Source organism: Chenopodium album, chromosome 5, assembly GCF_948465745.1.
Source record: "Chenopodium album chromosome 5, dcCheAlbu1.1, whole genome shotgun sequence".
Classification (NCBI taxonomy): domain Eukaryota; kingdom Viridiplantae; phylum Streptophyta; class Magnoliopsida; order Caryophyllales; family Amaranthaceae; genus Chenopodium; species Chenopodium album.
Window position 1 is genome coordinate 11,598,149 of NC_137838.1, and position 14,183 is coordinate 11,612,331.

General features: G+C 42.8%; 1 pseudogene; it reads left to right on the forward strand.

The window, feature by feature from the left end:
• Positions 1-9,716: 9,716 nt before the first annotated feature.
• Positions 9,717-12,004, forward strand: LOC145632581 (UDP-glycosyltransferase 74F2 pseudogene; annotated as a pseudogene).
• Positions 12,005-14,183: the final 2,179 nt, after the last annotated feature.

Sequence of the window (14,183 nt, forward strand, 5' to 3'; positions counted from 1 at the left end):
GATTTATTTGAACTTGTAGCTCACTTTCTGAGCATGAATTATTAATCTGATGTTCCTTTCTTCAACTGCTTTGTCTTCAACTTGTAGCTCACTTTCTGAGCATGAATTATTAATTTGGACTTGTACAAACAGTTTATTTTTGAATTGTACAAAAAATTCGTGAAGTGCAAAGCCGTGAAGTGCAAAGCTTTCGGCTTGAAGAGTTCTGCTGAACATAGACTTGCACTGGTAGTGCCTCTTGCCCCCTCAGAAATCTAAAGATTCAAGTCTTTGGATTACTGGGCTGGGTTTTATTTTTCTATCTTTTGAAAATGGGTATCCGAAACACAGGGCCAACTGAAGGCAACGCTTCGGACAATGGCTTTCTGGGATACAAGGCTCAGTTAAGGCAATACCCCAGAATGAAGAACAAGTCTTCAAAGAACAAGTCCTACTGAAGTTTCACTTCAGCTGAAAGACCAGTGTTCTTTAAAAAGACGGGTTTGTCAGCAATCCGAAACCCAGTTACCCGGAGGCGAAGGTTTCAGACAGGGTTGAATAAAAAATTTCCAACAGTTGCTGATATCCTTGATTTTCTGTCTATCTTTAAAAATGGATATCCGAAACACAGGGCCAACTGAAGGCAATGTTTCGGATAATGGCTTTCTGGGATACGAGGCTCAGTTAAGGCAATATCCCAGATTTGTCCATGGACTCATGTCTTTGGAGAACAAGTCTTGCTGAAGCTTGACTTCAGCTGGAAGACCAGTGTTCTTTAAAAAGACGGATTTGTCAGCAATCCGAAACCCAGTTACCCGAAGGCGAAGGTTCCAGACGGGGCTGAATAAAAACCCTTAAAGAGTAGATAGAACAAAGAAAACTTTGAAAGAATAAAAAGTTGCAAATGTTTATATAAATGGTGGCTCCAAGGCCTTTCATTAATTCAAAATGTACTTACAAAGATTGTTCTGCCCCGAAGGGTTTACACATGATACTTCTTCAGTACATCGGCGTTCCAGTGATTTTTCAACTCAGTTCCATCCAACTGCCGAAGTCGGTATGTCCCTGGCTGAAGCTCATCACTGATCTCGTAGGGCCCTTCCCACGTAGCTGAGAGTTTCCCATGGATTCGGCCTTTCTGAACCGCAGCAGCATTCCGAAGGACAAGGTCTCCAATTTTGAGGGGCCTTGCCTGGACCCTTCGGTTGTAAAATTTGCTGATTCTCTGCTTATGAGCGGCCATTCTGTCTCGGGCTGAGTCTCTTACTTCGTCGAGGAAATCGAGAGATTCCTTCATCAGTTGCTCATTCTCAGCTGAGAAGTGGTGCACCCGTAAGCTCTCAGAGCCAATTTCCACTGGGATGACGGCTTCGGCACCATACACCAGTTCAAAAGGTGAATAGCCCGTTGCCTCTTTTTCAATTGTCCGTAGGGACCAAAGGGTTCCTGGGAGCTCCTCCAGCCACTTGGACTTTTGATCCTCCACCCTCTTTTTGAGGGCATTTAGGATCTGTTTATTTGCAGCTTCGGCTTGTCCGTTACTTTGCGGGTGGCATACCGCTGAATATGCCAGTTTGATGCCGAACTGATCTGTATACCGCTTCAACGGTAAGTTATCGAATTGCCTCCCATGATCGAAGACAAATACTCTCGGGATGCCGAAACGGGTGATGATATTCTGCCAGATAAATTTTCTGACAGTTTGCTCTGTAATGTTCGAGGCTGCTTCGGCCTCGATCCATTTACTGAAGTAATCAACACCGACTATCAGCCATTTTTTCTGGTACATAGCATCTGGAAACGGTCCCAGTATATCCAGTCCCCATTGGGCAAACGGGAGTGGATTAAGAATCGGCTGAAGATCCCTAGCTGGCTGATGGATAACTGGTGCGAATTTTTGACATTTTTCGCATTTCCGGACCAGCTCCTTAGCATCTAAGATCATGGTGGGCCAGTAATATCCGGCCCTCAATGCCTTGTGGGCTAAGGTCCTTCCCCCGATGTGGTTCCCGCAGATGCCGAGGTGAATCTCCCGTAGGATATAATCTGCATCTGTCGGTCCCACGCATTTCAGCAATGGGGCTGAGAAGGATTTCTTCAGAAGCTCCCCCCTGAAGACGATGAACCTTGAGCTGGTTCTCTTCAGCTTGGAGGCCAAAATTCTATCTTCGGGAATCTCCCCCCGAAGCTTGAAAGCTAGGATGGGATCCATCCAGCTGGGCTCTGGGTCAGCGCAGCACACTTCAGGTGCTTCGTCGACACTTCTTTCCCGACGCACTTCCACATATACAGATCTGTTCAGCTCAGTGAGAGTTGAACTAGCAAGTTTGGAGAGTGCGTCGGCCTGAGTATTCTGACCCCTTGGGATCAGTTGAACCTCAAAGGTTCTCAGCTTTGCAATGACTGATTTGATCTTGGCAAGATAGGCTATCATGGAGGGCTCTTTGGCCTCGTAGCTGCTACTGATCTGGTATGCGACTAGCTGAGAGTCTGTTTTCAGGCAGACATGCTCGGCTTCCAGGGAGATGCACAGCTCTAGGCCAGCGATTGCTGCCTCATATTCAGCTTCGTTGTTCGAAGCTTTGAAAGAAAATTTTAGTGCATACTCAAAGGATTTGCCTTCGGGAGAGGTTATCACCACCCCTGCCCCTGAACCATTTACGGTGGAGGATCCATCCGTAAACACAGTCCAGACTTTCCTTTCATTATCTAGCGTCTCTTGGTACGAGCATTCGGCCAAGAAATCCGCTAGAGCTTGAGCCTTTATGGCAGCTCTCGGCTGGTAGCTGATGCTGAATTCGGTGAGCTCAAAAGCCCACTTGGCTAGCCTACCAGATTTTTCAACTTTGCCGAGAACTTTTTCCAGCGGCTGATCAGTTAAGACCACTATCTGATGGCAATCAAAATAGGGCCTCAGCTTCCGAGCAGCTACCACTACCGCGAAAGCGACTTTCTCGAGTAGAGGGTAGCGAGTCTCGGCATCCGTCAGGGTGTGACTGACGAAATAGATCGGTTGCTGAATTTTGCTTTCTTCTTTCAGCAGTACTGCACTGATGGTGGCTGGGCTAACAGCCACGTACAGATACAAAGTTTCTCCCTCTGCTGGGCTAGCCAGCGTTGGGAGTTGAGCCAGATGCTCCCGAAGCTGCTTGAAGGCTTCTTTTTGCTCTTCTTCCCAAACGAGCTCCTTTGTTTTCGGGAGTTTCAGGGCTTTGAAGAAAGGTAACCCCTTATCCGAAGCTCTGGAAATGAACCTCGAAAGGGCTGCCATTCTTCCGGTGAGCCGCTGAACATCCCGCTTTGTTTTCGGCTCGGGAAGGTCAAGCGCTGCTTTGACTTTGGAGGGATTGGCATCAATCCCCCTCTTGCTGACCATGAACCCAAGGAATTTCCCTGACTTCACGCCGAAGACACACTTCTTCGGATTCAGCTTCATTTGATGCTTTCTTAAGGTGGCGAAGGTTTCAGCCAGGTCCTTAACATGGTCCTCAGATTTTTTGCTTTTGACGATCGAATCGTCAACATAGACTTCCATGTTTCGGCCTTTTTGATCGGCGAAAACTTGATCCACCAGCCTTTGATAGGTTGCCCCCGCATTTTTCAATCCGAAGGGCATCATTTTATAATTGTACACCCCGGCGTTCGTGACGAATGCTGTCTTTGCTCGATCGTCGGGGTGCATGAAGATCTGATGATACCCTGAGAATGCGTCCATGAAACTAAGCAAGGCATGGCCACTTGTCGAGTCGACTAGCTGATCGATCCTCGGCAAGGGATAGAAATCCTTCGGACAAGCCTTATTTAGGTCCGTGAAGTCAACGCACATCCTCCAGGTACCATTGGCCTTCTGCACCATCACCACATTTGCCAGCCACTCCGGATATTGACAAGGCTCGATGAAGCCTGCCTCCAGCAACTTTTTGACCTCGGCTGCGATGTCTCGGTTCTTATTTGCAGAGTAACTCCGCTTCTTTTGCTTAATTGGTCGACACGTTGGGTCAACATTAAGCTTATGGGAGATGAGGTTTGGACTTATCCCGGGCATGTCAGCTGCCGAGAAAGCAAACACATCTCTATTATCCCGAAGGAGCTGAATAAGTTCACAACGGGTGTTCGGATCAAGGTCCATCCCGATTGTTACACATTTCTCCGCGTCTCCTTCGGTCAATTCGACCGTTTCAGTCTGCTGGTCCATGTCCATTGTTGATGGACTGGACTCTTCACAATCTGGTCTGCTGTCTATGTCAGCCGGCGTCCCAGACTTTTTGTTCTTCGGCTGGCTCTCTGAGTCTTTCGGCTCAGATGAAGAGCTAGCCTTTTCCGTTTCTGGCCCTTTTTCTCTGGGCACAGAACCTTGGGCCGAAGCGCTTAGGCCTTTCGGCTTTTTTGTGCTTGGCTCTCTTTCTTTTTCTTTCTCCTCCTCATCCTTGTCGTCGTCATCTGGGCGACTAGTGGATGGCTTGAGGTAGTTGCACCTTCGGGCATCCTTTTGGCTGCCCTGGATCCTTTCGGGGAAGCCGGCGTCTGAGACGTAAATCATCAGCTGATGATAAGTTGAGACGACCCCTTGGACCTCGTGAATTATGGGTCTCCCCAAAATCACGTTATACACTGAAGGAGCGTCAATGACCAAAAATTCAGTCATGACATTCCTGGCTGCTTCATCGCAGCCGATGGTGACAGGAAGTGTCACCTTCCCATCTGGGTAGGTTGAAGCCCCATTGAATCCGGATACCGGGTAGGGTACTGGCGTAAGATGCTTGGGCTTCAGCTTGATTTGATTGTAGGCCTTTCGGAACAGAATGTTTGCTCCGCTGCAACCGTCAACAAGGACTTTGCTGACGTCGTGGTTGGCCACCGTGGCGATGATCACCAACGGATCCTCATGAGGGAACGTCACCCCCCGGCAGTCGGCGGCTGTGAACGTCATGTTCGGCACCGGCGACTGGGGAGGCTGAATGTCGGCGTTGTTCACCTGGTGGGTCAGAGCCCTAAGGTGTCGCTTGTGTTCCCTCCGAGAGCATATTCCTCCCGAGATAACATTGATCGGAGAGAATTTTCCCTCCGCATTTTTACTGTTCTTCCGGGGGAAGTCGAGGTCTTGCCGAGAGTCCTTTGCTGACTTCTCGGCCTCCTTTTTCTCGCGGTGATCCGCGATGTATTTTTTCAAGTATCCCTTCCGGACCATGTCTTCGATCTGGTCCTTCAGCTGGATACACTCCTCAGTGTTGTGTCCCGGAGATTCGTGGAACTCGCACCACTGATTTTTATTTTTTCGCTGATACCACTCTGGGAGTGGTCTCGGCTTTCGGTAACTATGCTCTTCTTTCGTCACGCTGTAAATTTTGGCGCGCGGAAGAGAGAGCGGAGTGTAGGACTCGTATCTACCTGTGAACGAGGCAGATTTTTCCTTCCTCGGCTCGTTGGCCGAAGATTGTTCCGAGGCCTTGGCCTTTCCCTTTGTCCTCTGGCCTTGGCCCTCAGACAAGGGTGTTTGTTTTTGCTTCCCTCCCCCAGATTGAGGTTGGGTTTTTGCTTTGTTCCACTCTTCGGCTCGGATGAATTTATCCGAGGCATTCAGAGCTTCCTCCAAGGTCTGCGGGGTATGCATGACCATGAAGTCTAGGAACTTCCCAGGCTGAAGGCCATTCTGCATTGCAAAAACGGCTAACCCCTGGTCCAGCTGAGAGACGCTGGATGACTCGTTGCTGAAACGGGTCAGGTAGTCTCGGAGGCTTTCGGTTTCCCCCTGTTGCAGACCCATGAGTTCTGCAGTAGTCTTCTCTCGGCGGTTTGCCGTGGAAAACTTGCTCCTAAATTTGGAGGACAGATCGTCCCACCCTGTTATAGAGCCTTGTTTCACTCCCTTGGAGATCCATGCTTGCGCGACCCCCTTGAGAGTGGTTGGAAAATATTTGCACCAAGTCGCTTCGGACCTGGGGCAAAGATGCATGTGAGCCTCATACGAGGCAATGTGGTCCTTCGGATCCGAAGTCCCATCATATGTAATGTGCGACGGTATTTTAACCGTGGGCACGTGCTCTTCCAGTATCCATTGCTCAAATGGCGAACTGGAAGGTAGCATAACGGCCTTGCCCTTGTTCCTGGCCGAAGGGACCGCGCTCCGCCCTCTTAGAGAGGTAGGAGTGGTTTTCGTCCCTGGCTGGGAAGTTTGGGTTTCGGCTGCAGGGAACGAGAGGCGACTGTGCACACTCGGTTCCTTGCCGCCGAGTCGGTCGAGAACGCTTCGGCGAACAGTCTCAGGTTGTTCTCGGCGAGCAGATTCTGGCCGAGAAGCTGAGCTGCTGCTCTTGTGCGTTTCTGGTCGAGAGGTTGAGGATCGCGAGAAAAATTGAGGGTTCTTTTTCCTCTCTCTCTCGGTTTTCCAGGTATCCTCTTCCCACTTTTCCAGTTCCCGGAAGGAAGGAGGTTTTCCACCATCCTGGTCTAGCTTCCTCCGCTGATGCCGAGTATGCGGAGGAGTTCGATCGCGAGGTGGAGGCATATTTTGTGCCCTCATGGCCTCCATGAGCACTGCCAGCGCTCTCGCCACCTCCTCCGAGCTGGGCCCCGTCAAAGGGGTCCTCGGCTGAGTGTGGGAATGAGAGCGGACGGTCAATGGTTGGCTTTGGGGCACGGAATGAGTCCTATGACCGGACTGATCTCTACTAGACCGAGAGGGACTCGGCCTCTGATGAGAGTTGTGAATTACGGGAGAAAGGGAATCCTCCCCGTATGATCCTCCTCCCGAACTGGCACCCTTGGGAGAGTTCCGGTCCGGTGAGGGTGATGGTGTAGGAGTTTTAGGCCTTTCGCCTGCTCCTTGATGGAGGCTCTTGCTCTTGCGGTTCTTAGCCATTGCCACTAAGATGATTGCAAGATGATTTTGATTAGAAATTTGGCTTAAAGATTTTTGAAAGTCCTCCCCACAGACGGCGCCAAATTGTTTCGGGTGAAAACAATGGGGCCTTGCCGAAGGCCCGCTGAAGTGGTGAAGACTGGATTCGGTCCAAGGGATGTTGGGCCGAAGGTTTCCTGCACAGCAAACACACGTAAACTAGCCTCGGGGGTGTTGCCGAGGAAGGCCCCTCCGATGCTAAAGTCAGTACAATGTGTAGAGAGAGAAAGCTATGCAAGAGAATTAATTGCTTGAGGCTTTTTTTTTGTATATCCCCACAAATGAATGAATTGAAGGCTTTTATACCTTAGCACATGTGGAGAATGTGGGCCGGGGCCCAATTGACATGTCTGGTGGACTGACCTTGACTTTAGCACAATTGGAGAGTTGAACCTTGACCTTGGGCTTTTAATTGGATCATTTAATGACTAGCCCCAATTGGACTAAATTGGACCCAAACAGTAATAATTAGTTCATTTAATTGGGTCGTCATTATGCCTTTGCTAGAGTGTACCGATGAAATTTGGGCTTGAAATAATATAACCCAGTACCTAACTGAATGAATTCTATATACAAGGTGTAGATTAAACAAAGGGACAAAAATCCATCTTAAGCCTTAGTCCATAGTAGTCGGCCATAAGGTGTAAAGGAGGGGAGGAAAGGAGTTTTGGCTAAGAAATAATTAATGTAATATGATTTTATATTGGAAAATTTCCCAAGAATAATCCAACCTTTGTCTCGTTCTCCCAAAATAATCCAACCTTTTAATTAACCTGGAATAATCCTAAGTTTACTACTTATTCTCTTATACCAAGCCTATTTGAGTGGTTACCTGAACTTCAGGAAAATTGTTATTTTTTATTTTTTCCTTCCTTCTCTCTTTTCAACTCCATTACAGCCACCACCTGAACTTCAGCCACCACAACTTGCGCCACCACGATCTCTGCCTCAACTTAATTACCCCACCCAAACCCAAACCCAAACCCAGGCCCTAAACCCTTTCCCCACTTCTACCCAGACTCAAAACCCACCAACCCCACCTAGCTGAAACCACCAGCCCCACCCATACCCCGAAACCCCAACCCCACCTACCCAGCCCGAAATTCCAACCTCACCTCCCTAAACCTTCACGTCACCCCTTCCCCTCCCTTATCAAACTCCTCTTACTACATACACCTCCTCGTCAAACCTTAATATTTCTTCTCTTGTCTCTCTTTCAATTGAATTTGGGGCTGAATTGGGCATCTTCAATTATGGGCTGGAATAAGCAGGGGTTATTTTTTGGTTGGTGTTGATTGCGGCGCGCTGTCGTGGGTTGTAAATCGTTAATGTTTGTGGATATTGTTTGCGGTTGTGTTGTGGGTTGGTCGTGGTTGTTATATTGAGTGGTGATGTTTGTGTATTGAGGTTGTGGTAGGTGGTGGTGTTGGTGGTGGTCATGGATGGTGTGTTGAGTGGTGTAGGTGGGATGATAATGGAGGTTGGGAAAGGAGAGTGAAAGCAGCAGGAAGGGGAAGTATAGAAAAATCTTTAGGATTTTTATTTTATTTTTTTTATTTTATTATTTTTTTTTGCCAATTTTCAGAATTTTTTTTTTTTTTAAAAAAAAAAATTGGTCAATAAGGAAGTGTCACGTGGATGGTAACATGTAGTAAAGGGTTGGGTGACCTACTAGGGTTTCTTGGAGAAAATAAGTAGTAAACTTAGAATTATTCAGGGTTAATTGAAAGCTTGAATTATTTTGGGAGAACGAGGTAAATGTTGGATTATTCTTGTGAAATTTTCCTTTTATAATCAGGTTCTTAGGGAACTAAACAATTAAGCAAATAATTGCAAACCCTAATTAGCAAACACAAACCAACACAAGCTTTCTATCTCTCTTCCCTCACACGTGTGGCCGGTGCAAACTCCAAGAAAGAGGAGTAGTTTGTGGTTAGATCTTCTCCTATCCAACTAGCTTTGGTAGTGGTTCAATCTGTGCTTGTGGACCGAGTAGAGGAGCAACACTTGCAACTCTAATTTTCCCTAGAGAAGCTCATATTCAAGCTTTCGTGAATATCACGCTGCAATGGCATTATTCTAACTATAATGTGATCTTTTAATATTTATTCACGTTTTCTTTGTTACATACAAATACTCATGAATTGAAATTCCGCAATATAGTACCTAATTACCTACAACGTATGCGCAATGAGGTTGCGTGTCCACGCATCGGGCTAGTTGCTCAGCTCATATTTGTGACTCATGTCTTCTTCTTTGCCGTTTGATCTTTTGCGTAATAAGTTATCACATATTTACGGATTTTTGATGATGGTTATAAGCATATTACTTGGGAAGTCATTAAAGTATAATTAGATTCATTGGGACTTAGGTTAATTAATTATGTCATTAAGCCATTAAAATTAAAGGCTCAACTCATGTCTCCTTATATACTCTTGTTTTCTCCATTAATACCATTATAGTGAAGAAAAGCTAGCTCTTAATGGACTTAATCCTTCACCTATGAAGTAGGTCTTCCTGTGTGTTTATTTTGATTATCTTATTATTTTTTTTTCAACAATTATTATTTCATTGACCTTGTTTTGCACAAATCAAATAAAACACCGTCTATTTTATAACAAAAGGTCTAATGCAAATTAAAGACCACGCACCGTACCCCATGCAACAATAAATTTTAATTAGCTTAAAAGTCAAGGCAATCTTTTTATCAATCTTTCGAGGAATTACTATACGACAACACATATACAATGCTAATTAAGCCACTTTATATATAAATCTTCCACCTTATGTATCCATCCATTACTACAATTGAAAACCAAATTAAGATCTAATTAACCACATGGAAAATATCACAAACAACCCTAGAGCTCATATTCTAGCTCTACCTTATGCAAGTCAAGGACATATATCTCCCATGCTACAATTTTGTAGACGTCTAGTCTCCAAAGGTGTCAAAGCATCCCTAGCCATCACTAAGCACATCTCCACCCCCATAAACCCTAAATCGGATGACCACGTTAGCCTCGTGACCATTAGTGATGGTTACGATGATAGTGGATATGCGGGGGCAGAAAGTTCTGCTGCGTACTTTGCTAGGTTTGAGACCGTTGGTTCTCAAACCCTAGGAGACCTTATAGAGGAACATGTTAGTAAGCATGACCCTATAACTTGTATAGTGTATGATCCATTTTTACCGTGGGGTCTAAACGTTGCTAAAAAGTATGGACTACTTGGGGCTGTTTTTTTTACCCAACCATGTGGGGTAAATTATATTTATTACTTGATTTACCTTAGGAAGCTTTTGATGCCAATTTCTTCACCAATGGTGCATATTCCGGAGGCAACCTCCGTTGGAAGTTGACGGCTTACCATCTTTTGTGAGCTCGTCGGGGTCTTATCCAGCTTACTATGAATTGGTTTTGAACCAATACTTCAATTTAGATGAGGTTGATTTTGTGCTTGTCAACACTGTCTACGAGTTGGAGGAAGAGGTAATGTATTCATGCTCTAAGCCATGTGACTGTGAAGTATGGTTTTGTTTATTTGATGCACAACTTATTGCAGAAATTTCCCTTTACTACGGGGATGCTTTAGTTTCTCATAGTGAGAAATAAAATTTGTTTCTCACATGGTATTTTCGTAAATAAATTAAACCAATAACTTTATTCAACTTTATTCAATTATGAAGCCTACAATAATGAAAAAACTATTGATAGATATATTCACGAAAATACCCCCATAAGAAAAGGAAATTTCCTTTAATTTACTACCTAGTTTTCATTTTCAACAAATAATTTACGACCTACGTTGGGAGGAAGTAAAAATATATTATATTAGCATAAGCTCATTCGTCATGCAAACACACCCCATATATTATTATACGAGTAGCATGTTTGTGAATGATGTTAATTTTAACAAATAGCTTAAAATTTATTTTTCTTACACTCCATCTTTGTCTCGACATGCATTCAATGATTAATATTGCACCAATAAGGAATTAGTGGACATAGTATCATTAGATGGTCTAATAGTATCATGAAACTTTCTACTAGCTAATCCACTTATATTTTAAGTGTGTGTACTTGCATACGACACATATATAACTTAGAAAAATCTCATATGCCAATGATGAGTCAACAATTTCCCAATTTTTAATAGGAATATATAGTATAAAATTTCTTTCATTTATTTTATTTGCATATTCATATGCATCAATAACCTTGACTCATTGGCATGGGTACGGTATAAATGAAAATTCAAGTAATTAATTATGTTTCATAAAAATTATACTATTGTTGAATTAACACTATAATTCGCTATAAAACTTAGAAAAGTCATGTATGGCACGAGAGTTAAACTAGTATGTATATTAACTGATGTGAAGCCTCTTTTTAATTTTGATCTCAGATAGTTGATGTAATGTTCAACGAATGTCCATTGTTAACAATTGGCCCAACAGTTCCATCATTTTACGTAGACAACCGAATTCCACATGATAAAGATTATGGCCTTAGTCTCTACCACATTGATCCTAATATCACCGATTGGTTAAGCATGAAGCCACCAAAGTCAGTGGTTTACGTCTCATTTGGTAGCATGGCAAGTCTATCAAAGGCTGAAACCGAAGAATTAGCATGGGGATTGAAGCAAAGCGAACATCACTTCTTGTGGGTGGTTCGAGCTTCCGAGGAAGACAAGCTTCCAAAGGGCTTTGTTGATGAGGTAGCCGCGAAAGGCCTAATTGTAAGATGGTGTCCACAACTAGAGGTACTCTCTAGTGAGGCAATTGGGTGTTTCTTTACTCATTGTAGTTGGAACTCGACACTAGAGGCATTGGTTATGGGCGTCCCTTTAATAGGGATGCCACGATGGACCGACCAACCTATGGTTGCTAAGTTTGTTGAGGATGTGTGGAAAGTAGGAGTAAGAGTAGTGAAGGTCAACAAGGAAGGGCATGTAAAAAGAGAAGAAATTAAGGAACGCATAATTGAAGTGATGGAAGGAAAAAGGGTGGAGTTCATTGAAAATGGTAAGAAATGGAAACTGTTAATGAAAAAAGCAATTTCTAAGGGTGGATCTTCCGATAGGAACATTGATGAGTTCATATCCAAAATCACAAGGTCTTAATAATGATTTGTTTAAGTTAATTTATATTGTTGAAAAATAACGTTTACGGCCCTGCTCACTTCACCTTAAACAAATAATATTTGGTAAAAAAATTTCAGTTCATTAAAATAAGTTAAATTTAGTAAAAATGATTTCAGTTCAGTATAAATAATTATAATTCAGTAAAAATTAGTAAGTTTAAAGAAGAAATATAATAGAGAATTAGCAAAAATAGTTTCAGTTAAGCAAAAAATTTCAATTTAGTAAAAATAATTTTAGTTCAGTATAAATAATTTAATATCAGCTGAAAATGATTTCAGTTCGATCAAAATAATTTCAATTCAACAAAAATAAGGTGAAGTGGACATCGCCGTACTATCTATAATTTGCTACCTTTTTTTTTTTTTTTTTTTTTGAAGAATTATAATTTGCTCCCTTGTCATTAGCAAATATGTTTGTATACTTATTAAGTCATGTTAATATATTTGATGTGTGTGTCAATCTAAAATATGTATAAATTTCATATGAATGATATGATGCTAATTTAGTAATTTAAGCTCAATTCTCAATGGTTTAAAAATTCGATCACTTAGGGTTCGTTTGGCATTGCTGTGGATTTCTGTTTTTTTTTTGTTTTCTAAAAGTATATGATATGAGTCCCAGAATGAATCAAAAATTATATAAACTTATTAAAATTAGGAAATTTTAGATTTTAACACCATACAAATCAATGAAAATTGATATTAACACCACCCAAAAAAAAAGTTTATTTTAACACCACATAAAAAATTAAAAATTTGAAGTTACCACCAGATAACGGTTTCTGTGACGGAAAAGTGACGTGGGTCCCATGTTTTAGGTTTGCCTCCAAATTTCACATTAGTAAACACGATTCTTCCTCTTCATTGATTACTTCTAACCATCTTCATTGAATTCACTCTGAATTTTCATCTACTCAAAGTAATATCTTCATCTAGGGCATTCAATTGCTTAAAATTTGTGTGGTTGGGGATAGGAAAGTACAAGGGAGCTGTCATTAGCAGAAGAAAAGCGTTCGAGGATTTCGTCATCCATCTTCAAAAAAAGGGCGAAAATTGCTGGCAATCTGACAATTACAGGTGAAAGATTCCAAAGAAGGTATCTTTTTTATCTTTTTACAGCAATTTCGTCTATTATTGGTGAATGGTTGATGTCAATTTTGCAATTTTATGCTTAATTGGGGTTACTTTGGCAACTGAAACTGAGAACCCTAGAAAAAGGGATTATTTTGAAATTGACTGCGAATTAGGTTAATTGGTGGTTTAGGTTGAAATTTGACACTAATTAATTGGGGTTTATGTGAATGAACTTATTGAAGACTGTATATGTGTGATTTGTTTATTGATGCATGTTGGACTGGATTATTTGTTTATTTGTATATTTGAAGTTAAATATTCAATTACTGTAGTTGATTAATAAAGTGTTGATATTATATGTCTTATAATAAATTAATAATACTATTGTATCTGTGTTATTGGTGGGTAGATAATGGGTGAAAATGAAGATATGGTTGACATCTGTCTAAGGGTGGGGGGTACATTTGTCCCTAAAAGAGTTAGCAAAGATAGACAGTTGCTTTGTTGGTGTGGGGGGTGGTGTTATTGGAGAAGAAAAGTCCCAGTGTCTAAGTTGGATGTACAGGAGATTAGGTCAGCTGCAATTCATGGATTTGTTAATGGTGATATGGAGGTGCCTGTCTATTTCAATTGTTGGTATAGTCAGAAGGGGAAAACTTTTAACACTGGTAGAAGGGAACTAGTCAACAGTGATGAAGTGAGGGGCCTTTTAGAGACTAGAAATGGAGAGGGTTATGTAGAAGTCTTTGTGACAGCACAGCCTAATTTGAAGCCCACAACTAAGGCCCAACCCAATCCCCAGCCAAAGGATAAAGTTACTAAAAAAGGGAAGAAGGGTCAAAGTACTTCAACTGTCAGTATTAGGAGAAGCCCTAGATTTAAGAAGACTGAGACTGAAAAGGAGGAAAGTCCACCAAGGGAGAAACTGAAGGGGAAGGTTGCAGAAGCTGGAGTGTCTGGTAGTTCAAAACAGAAGAGTAAGCTCAAAGGTAAAGCCTCAGCAAAGGCTAAAGCATTGGTGTTTGAAGAGGATGATGATGGTGGCAATAAATCTGATTACTCTAGCTCAGATTTGAGTGATGAAG